The sequence below is a fragment of the Octodon degus genome, unplaced genomic scaffold (genome assembly GCF_000260255.1).
Source record: "Octodon degus isolate 3935 unplaced genomic scaffold, OctDeg1.0 scaffold00175, whole genome shotgun sequence".
NCBI lineage: Eukaryota > Metazoa > Chordata > Mammalia > Rodentia > Octodontidae > Octodon > Octodon degus.
This window is the reverse complement of record NW_004524751.1, coordinates 2447606-2455865: the sequence shown is the minus strand read 5'-3', so window position 1 is coordinate 2455865 and position 8260 is coordinate 2447606. Positions and strand designations below refer to the sequence as shown.

The following is an 8260-nucleotide window of genomic DNA, read 5'->3' as shown; positions in this document are numbered from 1 at the left end:
GAATTCAAGAGCAATGATGAGCAATAACCTGTTTCAAAAACCAATAAATAATTAAATGAAGCTTATATAACAAACTGATAAGAGTCAATTAAAAATATGATTGCAAATATTTTAAAATTTAAATTAATTAAGAGAGTAAACAATGATCAACAGACTACATACTATTTAAGATTGAATCAGTTCTTTGGAAGATAAAACTAAGTAAATACTCCAAAATACTTAAAAAAGATGAAAGTTAACATATACAGTTGTTTTACAAGACAAATGATTTAGTATAGTTTTTAGAAAAAATAAGAAGAGAAAGTGTAGGGGAAATTATTTTCAAAGGCTTAATATTTTCCAAAGACCAAATAGAATTTTTTTTCTTGTGTTCAAAGGGCTAATGAAATTGAGTTAGAAAACTGCCATGACATCAGAAGATTTCAGAGGCTACTGACACAGACAAGTCTTACCTCCCTTCCCTGGATCCCTTTACCACAACAGTGATTAGAAGTAGTGTGGCCATGGAAGAATTCTCTTGATTCACAGAGAATTCAGTGAGATAGTTGAGACCATCTTCATGGTCCAGAGGGAAATTTTTTAAAGTTGTGCTCAGTTCACATACACAAAGTTTTTTATTAGTAGTGACTATTCCTTAGGAAATTCCACCTTCATGCATCTTGGTGGTCTTTTGCAACTCCCCAGGAGCAGCCTAAGTGTGACTAAATTCCTGATGATTCTTCTTGAATCTAGACAGTTCTGCTGGAGAGTTTTGTGAAAAACTATACAATGTCAATTCACATTCATCCTCTTGTTTCTTGTGAGGCATAGAATTTGCTTTAGATGAAATATTTGGATATCAATATTTGGATGAAAACTCCATTACCTTTAATACTAGTGAGTCGCATCTGTTATCTAGTCCTCTGACTCAGGGTCAGCAGATGAGCATAGAGGTACTGGGACCCGACGCCATGTAACTCTTGCTTATGCTATGTAAGAAATAACTATTTGAGCTCACTGCCCTTTTCCTCTCCAAATGTGTAAGAAGGGAGAAAGCCACCCAAGGAACAATGACAGTGTTAAGCATCTTCTCACTTGTCCACTAAAATGTAGTCAGGAGTTTAATGCCTCAATTGGTCCAGAGGGAATGGACTCCTTCTCTTCTGTTTTTACTCTTTATTCTGCTTATGATGTTATTCCATCCCCATTCTCACTGCATCTTTATCACAAGGTACTACTTACTGCTCTTGATTGGTTTTCCCAGTTATGTGCAGCAGCTTATGAGCATGAAAAGGGCAGACACAGTGTATCAGTGGGGCCTTTATTTGCATCTTTTTTTTTCCCTAGAAAAAGAAATTTCTTTTTTGTATTTCTCTCAGTTGGAAGAATGTCACTCAGGTTCACTGGACACAACTGTGTTTCGTGGCCACCTATAGTTGTCAGAAAGCTGAGAATTGAGTAGGGAAACTGAATTTCACTCTCCTGAGGCTTTGTATTAGAGGCTGGCAAGGAAATCTAAAGCTGGCAAAGGGTGTTAAGTAAGCCAGTCTTACACTTTGTAATACCAACTCAAGTTTAAGGTCAAAAAATAAAGAAAATTTCAATCACATCTTATATTTAACTTGAACGGACTAATCTTGGTGAAGGGTACTTACAGTTGTATATAGACACACAAAGAAAAAAAACCACATCAGAATATTATAAGATTAATTGCCCAGTGAACCAAACCCAGGAATAGGATTTTATTTAATACTGTATACTAAAGGTGTATGAAGAAAATGAAGCATCTATAAAGAATATTTCTTATTTTGTAATAAACTGCGAGGAAATTTATAATTTCATGGTGAATATTTATTTTTAATAAGATGAAATAGCAATGTAAAACTTTAACAGAAATAAAATCTTGCTCTTTGTTGCATCTCATTCAAGAACAAAGACCATTCTCAGCCATCAGACTGTTGAAATTCCAGAGAATGTCATCACTCTGAAGGGACACACAGTTATTGCAAAGGGCCCAGGAAACCCTGCAGAGGGACTTCAACTACATCACTGTGTTGAAGGAACTCAGTCTTCTTTAGAAGGAAAAAAAATAAAGGCTCCGGGTTAACAGATGGTGGGAACCAGAAAGGACCTGGTGAGTGCCTGCGTGATCCGTGGTTGTACACAGAACACAATAAGGGGGTCATGCTGGGCTTCTGTTACAAGAAGAGTGCTGTGTATGTGCACTTCCCTGTCAATGTCCTTATTCAGGAGAATGGGTCTCTTGTCAAAAGCTGGAATTTCTTGGATGAAAAATACATTCAACCCAAGTTTGTATGAGGACAGGTGTTACTTGCTCTGTATCTCAAGCCCAGAAAGATGAGCTAATCCTTGAAGGAAATGACATTGAGCTTATTCAAATTCAGCTGCTTTGCTTCAGCAAGCCACAATAGTCAAAATCAAATATATCAGAAAATTTTTGGATGTTATCTATGTTTTTGAAAAAGGAACAGTTCACAGCCAGATGAGTAAGATCCAAGAGTTATCCGGCCACAGAACACGATTCTGGGTTGTAAGGCCAATCTGTGATATTTTAATGAGACATCAGAAAATCTTTATTGAAAAAAAAATAAAATAAAATTGAAAAAATTTTAATACACGTAGTATGTAGTGCTGTGTGTATACTTGCTCGTTGGTTGGGGGTGGGTGACCAGTACCAAAACCCATGAAATCCAAGCAAATCCTTCTGGCCGGAAAAGGTAGTGAATGAGAGGCAACCAACGCGTACAAGTTCTACTTCCCCTTCAAATGGCAAACAGACCATCCCTACTGTGACCCAATTCTTACTGCAGAACACATCCAGAACAAAACTGAAAGCTGTCAAACACAAAGCTGCGACTCCAGTGTGGTTATTAAACAACCAACAGAATGGATTTACTTAATTTTGTTTGCTTTTATAGACTCAAAAATATTATTTAAATTTCAATTGAAATACTTAGCTAAGATTTATATTGTAAATCTTGTACTCTGGTGTACTCAATTGTTTGGTGTTATGAGGTGTATGTCTGGCTTTGGAATTTTTTTAATCAACATATATAGATAAAAGAATCTTGATTATTTTTTAAAAATATAAGTTTAGTTTAGGAATAGAAACTTGGATGATGTGAAAAAACATTTTGTTGTAAAGAGCAGGAATGAGGGAACATCGGTAGAGTTTCAGAAATCACTGTTGATAGTAAATCAAGAAGGAACTTTGTGTATGTGTAACCAGGATAAGGAATGAGAATTAAACACATGCAAAAATGGGAAGTTAATAATAAAAGGGTTACAACAGGGAGGAAAAATTCTCTACTACTTTTATTTCTGTCATTGGGGAATCAATAAATACTGTCTAAATAGAATCTAATGAGATGAAACCAATGATATATTCAATTTCTGTTTATTACCAAAGTTGCTTAAAATTATAAGTGTGTTGGTGAACTAAAACCTATGTAATTTGTCACAAAATGGCTTATTCTTAAATCTGACAGTTTAAGTTATCTAGTTTATTAAATCTAACAAGATACAAGCCAAAAGCATAGCTAGTCATTTATTTTTTATTTATTTGGTACAGATCTCACTACACAGCTCAGATTTGCAGTGATTCTCCTGTCTCAGCCTCCCCAGCATTGGGATTACAGGTGTGCACCACCATGCCCAGTTTTGGTGGCCAGCACAGACCACGCTGGGCTCCTGGGACAGCCTGACATGCAGTTCCAGGGATCAAACCAGGTCTTTATGTTTGCCTGGCAGGTGCTTAGACTGTTGAGCTATCTCTCCAGCCCCACATGGTTATTTTTATAACCTTAGAAAAAACTTACCTATTGTATTATAATTATATTCATTATTATGAATTAGGATTTTATACTTTGAATGTTATATCAGATATACATTAACATGTATATAGAGTTGTTTCATATATCACTATACAGAAATAGAAAGTATAGGTCTCATAAATTGATTTGGATATTTTTAAAGTTCTTTATGTGAAAAGCGTTAATTGTTGTTCCTTTAAGTCCTTTTAATGTACTTATTTTTATTCAAAAATATATAATTCCCTGACCCATCAAACAGTTAATGACAATTTCTGCCTTGGGCTTTCCCTATTCTTCTACACAATGGGCACCAGTTCCACAAGGCTTGTTTCCTGTCTCCATCTACCTACACAGCACGTGTCTGCGGAAAGTATTTCTGGAAGAAGCAGAGCACCCATGACTTTCTCGGGTGGTTCTCAAGTAGTTTTTTGCTGCAATTGTAGACCTTCCAGCTACGTCCTGACGAGGCCCCAGCAGCGATGACACTTCCTCATGCAGAGGCAGTAATCTATTTGTTTTTCAATGCTGTCTGTTTGATGGAAATTATACGATGCCTTCAATCATGAAGAATCTCGATTTCAGATGATGTCGAATGTGGAAAAGGAGCAGGCAGCTTATGATGGACAAGGCAGTGCTCAACCCCCGGGGAACTTCCTTGCCAACGAGTCACGTGGTGATCAGGTACTGAGTTCTCAGGTATTTGGTGCCAAACAAATGCATTAAACTCTACTCTTCTTGTCATACACAAGTCAGCTCTCATAATTTTCATGAAGATAACTCTGTTTTATTCTGACTTCCAGAGTCTCAGTAGTGTAATTTTTCATTTTCATTCACACAAGTGCTCTTTTATCATTAGTAAGAGAAGGTTATGGTTTGCATCTGGAATGTCCCCTGAAGATTCACATGTTCAAGGATGAGATTTTGGAAGGTGATTGAGTCCTGAGCCGCCATAGCTGAATATGCTATTGGTGGATGCTGTATGCTCAAAGGTAAGGGTTCGCTTGACTCTGACGAGAAAAATCTCTCCTCCTGGCTTGTTCCTTGTTCCTCTGCTTTCTCGAAGCCAGGAAGGAGCACCTCTCCTCTGTGGCCTCCCTTTTCAGCAGCCAGTGAGCCACCCAGCCAGGCACTGAAAATGCCCACTCTATTCTCTGTTTCTTCTGTTCTCAGATGTAAAATTTATGCACTGTTGGTCCATCACAGTGGACAGCAATGCCTTTCCCTTTGATAGCAGTACGTCTGCATGCTCAAGCCAAAATAAACCCTCTTTCTTCAATTGAGGGAGCTGGGAGTTTCTCACAATGAGAAAGTAACTAGAAAAGGGAAAATACAGGAACTGTGATTTTTAAGGGTATAAAATGTTAGAAAGTTGGACAGTGTGCATCGTAAGTTCCTCGAGTGAAGCACCTATGTAGTTGCTGCAAGTGGTCATTGCAGCTACCTGTCCTTGCACATTTGGCCACACACCAAACTGCACAATGTAACGATAAGGTTGAGAGGTCCAATGAGTAGAAATATAATTTTGAAAATATATCTAATTTAAATGTTTTAATAAGCTTTAAAATGAAAGGAAAATATAGTTTTAGTAATATAATTTAAGCTCAATATTAACAGATATTTTGTCAATAAGCAGTCAGTTTGAAAATATTAGTATAGCATTCTATATATTTGATATTGACTCATCACAATCCTGTGTGCCTCTTACATGTAGTATAGAATGTCTCCGTTTGAGGTGGTGTTCAGTAGACACGTGTGACTGGTGGCTAAGTGTGCTGCACAGCTCTAGATTTTAAATGCCTGTTTCCCTTCCTTCAACTTTTAAATTTTTAGTTAATTAATTAATTAATATGGTACAGAGTCTCACTATGCAGTTCAGACTCATAGAGATCCTCCTGTCTCAGCCTCCCCAGCACTGGGATTACAAGCATACACCACCATTCCCATTTTCTGGGCTGGCACAGCACGCCTGAGGATCTGGGGCTGGCGTGGTGTGCCATACTGGGGATGGAGCCCATGTCCTTGTACTTCCAGGAAGGTGCTTAGACAGCCAAGCTATCTCCTCAGACCCCTACCTTCAATTTTGATCCATCTGACAATGGCAAAAGAATTGTGTGTAAGTGCTATGAAATGAGGCTCACTGACCTCCAGCACTGCAGAATGCACCCATGTGCTAATGTACTTAGAGAATTAGGGTTAGTGTCAGGGCTAACACAGCTTAGGACCCTGACTGAAAACACAGACAAGAGAGAGCTTCAAGATCGAGTCAGTAAGGGGCCAGGGAGATGGTTCAGTACCATAAAACAATGAGCCATTCCTGTGCGATACCTATTTTGCATTTCAGACCCTGCCTTCCGGCTCTCATTTTGAGTGAAATGTTCCATCCTCCTCCGTCTCCTCCCTCTCCTCTTCCATTTTCTTCTCCTCTTCTCCTGGACCTTCTTTTCTCTATTTCACTCCTGTTTTCCTCTTTCACATCCACAGTTATGCATATCAAGTAGAGTTAATCTCCTTTACTGTGTTATTCTCCCCTGTTCTCTTCCTTCTCTTTGCTCCATCCATGCTTGTTCTGTTTCTTCTGTCCTCAGCTACAGAGTCCAGGCTCTGCTGGTCCATCATGGTGGGTGGCATGCCTTTCCCTCCAATGGTCACACATCCACATGCTCACGCACAGCCTGCGCAAGCTGCCACTGCTGCATAATCCTGTGCTTGTGCGGAACACCAGTCACTTTCCGCAGCTTTGCTGTGTTTAATGTTTGCTTATAATAATTTATACTCCACATAATTTACGAAATGCTATCTGACTCTCATCAGAATGCCTTCAACATTCAAGCTGTATTCTGCAAGCTGTTTTGTGCTGTCGTAGGCAGCCACAAATCTTTATTATTGCTGTGTGCTTGAAGTGAAAGATTAAAGAGTTATTATTTTTTGGTTGCCTAACACAGTTTTAGTTTCTTAAAAATATGCACATGTTTTTGCAATTTAAAATTATATTAAACTTATATACAACAAAAACCTAGTTCTTGAAACTATTTGGCCAGTTCAAGCAGTCATCAATTATACAAGTGAAATAAAAAAAGCTTTTGTTGAGAAATTCTTATTAAAACTCACAAGGTATAAAAAAACCTCAGTACTGTGGAATCAGATGATCTCCAAATATTTTTTTTCACCCAGCGACACTCACATCTTTCTCCTTCACCTCACTGCCACAGTTTCCACCACTTGTGCACTAATCAGTTCATTTAAAGTATGCTTTTGAAATAAAATTTAAGCAGTTTTGAAAATTTTTGTATCTTTTTAGTACATAAATATTTTCAGAATTTTTCTGAGCTACATAAAGTTTTTATGATGACTAACAATTCATGTGTTATAAATGAATTTTATTTTAGTTTTTAATCTTATTTATTTATTTGTATTTTAGGGAAGCGTCTACAGGGTGTTCAGGGTTTCACTATTAGTTGGACTTGTAGTGATTCTCCTGTTTACACCCTCCCAAGAGCTGGGTTTATAGGACTACAGAGATTTTATATCATTTTGGAGAACACAACAGGGCCCAGGACAGGGATGCCTGCTTGGCAATAGAGGGTTTAAGACAGAAAGCAAGTGAATATGAATCAGAAGGCGAGGATCTTCAAGACCTCCTTACGGAGAGTGGAAGTGTTTCCCCTTCCAGTCTGTCCAGTACTGGCTCCAGGTCTTTGAATGCTTTGGTTGACTGTGCGGTGGCCCTTTACACAAAGTATACTTCACTAGCAAGTTTTCTTCCTGCAGTAAATAATCTGACCCCTGATGTTTTCCATGCCAAATCCAAAAATGAAGAACTCCTACTTCAACTGGAAAAACATGAAAGAAATCTAGCTGTAACTTTGTTAGAAAAATGTCTACAAGAGGATCTCAAGAAGACAGAGCTGCATCTTTTGCTGAAAGGACCAAGGTTGACAATTGTCTTCAGAATGCAGACTTACTGAAAGCAAAGGCGGAAGAGTTCAGACTTGGAATCTGAGCCAATGAGGAGCAACTTTCAGCTCGCAGCCTGGATGCTTCTTTGTCACAGCAGTCCCTAGTGTATTATCAGAGAAACTGGCAGAGCTGAAACAAAAGACCATAGCTTTGAAGAAAAAACTGGAGTCCTTCTTAGACTTAGTACCAAATCCATCTCTTGCTCAAGTGAAAATTGAAGAAGCAAAGAGAGACTTAGGTACCAGTGAGGCTGGACTTGCAAGAAGGTAGACACGATGGAACTGTGACCAGAGCCAAACACACAGCATTTTCCATAGTGAAATAAGTTGAATAGAACTTTGCAGGTTCGTGTCTCCTTGGCATGCCTTACTGAAATCTCTGTGTTCTTAGTTGAGATAATAATGTCCTTATTGACAGAATAATAGTTCTGAGTTATGTGTTACATTTTTGTTCCCAAATAAATTTTTCATATTAAAAACCATTTTCTCAAA

General features: G+C 38.1%; 1 pseudogene; it reads left to right on the top strand.

Moving 5' to 3' along the window:
• Nucleotides 1-4397: 4397 nt before the first annotated feature.
• Nucleotides 4398-8056, top strand: LOC101571957 (annotated as a pseudogene).
• Nucleotides 8057-8260: the final 204 nt, after the last annotated feature.